Source organism: Gymnoscopelus microlampas, assembly GCF_963454915.1.
Source record: "Gymnoscopelus microlampas genome assembly, chromosome: 23".
Taxonomy (NCBI): domain Eukaryota; kingdom Metazoa; phylum Chordata; class Actinopteri; order Myctophiformes; family Myctophidae; genus Gymnoscopelus; species Gymnoscopelus microlampas.
The window spans coordinates 18,049,164-18,051,501 of NC_139960.1; positions in this window are offsets into that span (position 1 = coordinate 18,049,164).

Below are 2,338 nucleotides of genomic sequence, written 5' to 3' on the forward strand. Positions count from 1 at the left end.
AACATACTTGTATCACTGGTCCTCAAATATGCAGCTACTTTAGAAAACCACACCCACCCACTTTGCATGAAGATCACTGGACTAGTGATCTAATTTAATAGCAAAGTGGCTGGGTGTGGCTTTATAAAGTAACTGCCAGATGCCAGGGTATCGATTGGGTTTAAGAGGACATACGCTTCAACACATGAATGAAGACACACTACAACGCTTTTGAAATGAGCAAGATGTCTTCACCAATGAATGGCTGGAGGATGATGCAGTGCACCTCCAATATTGAAGTCAGCCTTCAGCTACTGATGAGTGAGTCAATTGTCTTGTTTTCTAGAACGCACGCACGCACGCACGCACGCACGCACGTACGCACGCACGCACGCACGCACGCACGCACGCACACATTCATTGATGGCTTAATGTGTGGCCGCCGTGCCATCATCACTCCTGTACCACTCACTGTAGTGGATGATGCTGATCCTCTTGATGGAACTGTGATGTCACATGAATTATATGATTTCTATTTTGTGATGTGTTCAAAAGGCCCAACATGGATATAGATATGTCTGACTTTGTGTCATCCTTGCCTGTTTTAATCCATAGGCCTTGCAATATGTGTTGAAATTGTGATATTTGTTGCTCTGTGCTGCTACACTTAAACCTGCGTTGCTTTGCATGAGTTGTTTAGTGGGAAGTTGAAGAGACATAATGTCACACACACACACACACACACACACACACACACACACACACACACACACACACACACACACACACACACACACACACACACACACACACACACACACACTTCAGCGACACCAAAGGACAGTAAATGACAAAGGTCGGTTTATCTTTCTGCCGAGGCGCTGACTTCCCAGTGCGCAACTGTCACCCTACTGCACACTGTGCCTTTAGGCGGTCATGATGGATGGATGAAAAGATTTCAACTTATCTTGGTCTTATCCAGAGCAAACGTACAAAGTTTGTTTTGGTTGTTGCTTTTTACCCCATTTTCTCCCCAATTTAGTCGTTATGCCAATTATTTCCTCCCCACACACATTGCTGTGCTCCTATCCTACATGTAGTGAGGAGCCCTAACCGGGAGGACGTAGAGCCTCCGTCCTACTCCTCCCGCCCAACGCTCCCTGCTGACAGGTGGCGCCCCCAGCCTGTAGGAGTACGTGGCAGTGACAATTATCACCCTCCACGCCCAGCTCCCCGCCCCCGAACACGGGCCAAATTGTGTTCTTATAGCCTACTGCAGATGCTCGACAAAGCCGGATGTGCCGCGGTGGATTCGAACCCAGACTCCGTGGTGGTGGGCAGGTACTTCATCACAAGCACCACCCGAGCGAATGCTATAGTCCAGTGGTTCTCAACCAGTGGTCCGGGGACCACCAGTGGTCCTTGAGGGGGTTCCAGGAGGTCCCCAGCCAAATGAATAGTTAAGAACCAAATTGACCCGTATGTGTCTGTATTTCTGAGACTGTACAAATTTGGTTCCATTTGTACACTCTCAGAGTTAAATGAACACTAATGATGATGATACAGTGTAGATTGGGACCCCCAAGATATCAAAATGGTTGAGTCCCTGGCATATCTTTTCAAATGGGGGTCCCTGGGCTAATATGTGTCAATTTGGGGGTCCTTGATGCAAAAAAGGTTGAAAACCACTGCTATAGTCAGTCAACAGGATAAGAAAAGCTTATTGCTAAGAAAAGAAGTCACTGGAACGGTGACAGACAGACAGACTTATTACTCACCACTTTCTGCATAGATTCCTACCCACACAAGCACTCAGTCAGACATTTAAACAAGGTGTGTGTGTGTGTGTGTGTGTGTGTGTGTGTGTGTGTGTGTGTGTGTGTGTGTGTGTGTGTGTGTGTGTGTGTGTGTGTGTGTGTGTGTGTGTGTGTGTGTGTGTGTGTGTGTGTGTGTGTGTGTGTGTGACTACAGTATGTACAGGTAGACACAGTCAGCTGCTTCCATCGTGGGGTGCTTCTCATGACCTCATGAACTCAGTCAGCCCTGTCTGGAACTAAAGCCATGGCCACCTGGGAGGTCCCCACACACACACACACACACACACTCACACTCACACTCACACTCACACACAGACACACACACACACACACACACACACACACACACAGGGTTCTCATATGTGGGAGGTCCGGGTTCAGTCTGCTGCCCCGAGGAGGGAAATGGGACCAGAGGAAACGCAACTTAACTAATGGAGATTTGTGTGTGTGTGTACTTGTGCTATCTTTGTGAGAGCCAAATGTCTTCACAAGGATAGAAAGATGAGGAAAATTAAGGAAACGTGGACTTGATTTAGGGTTAG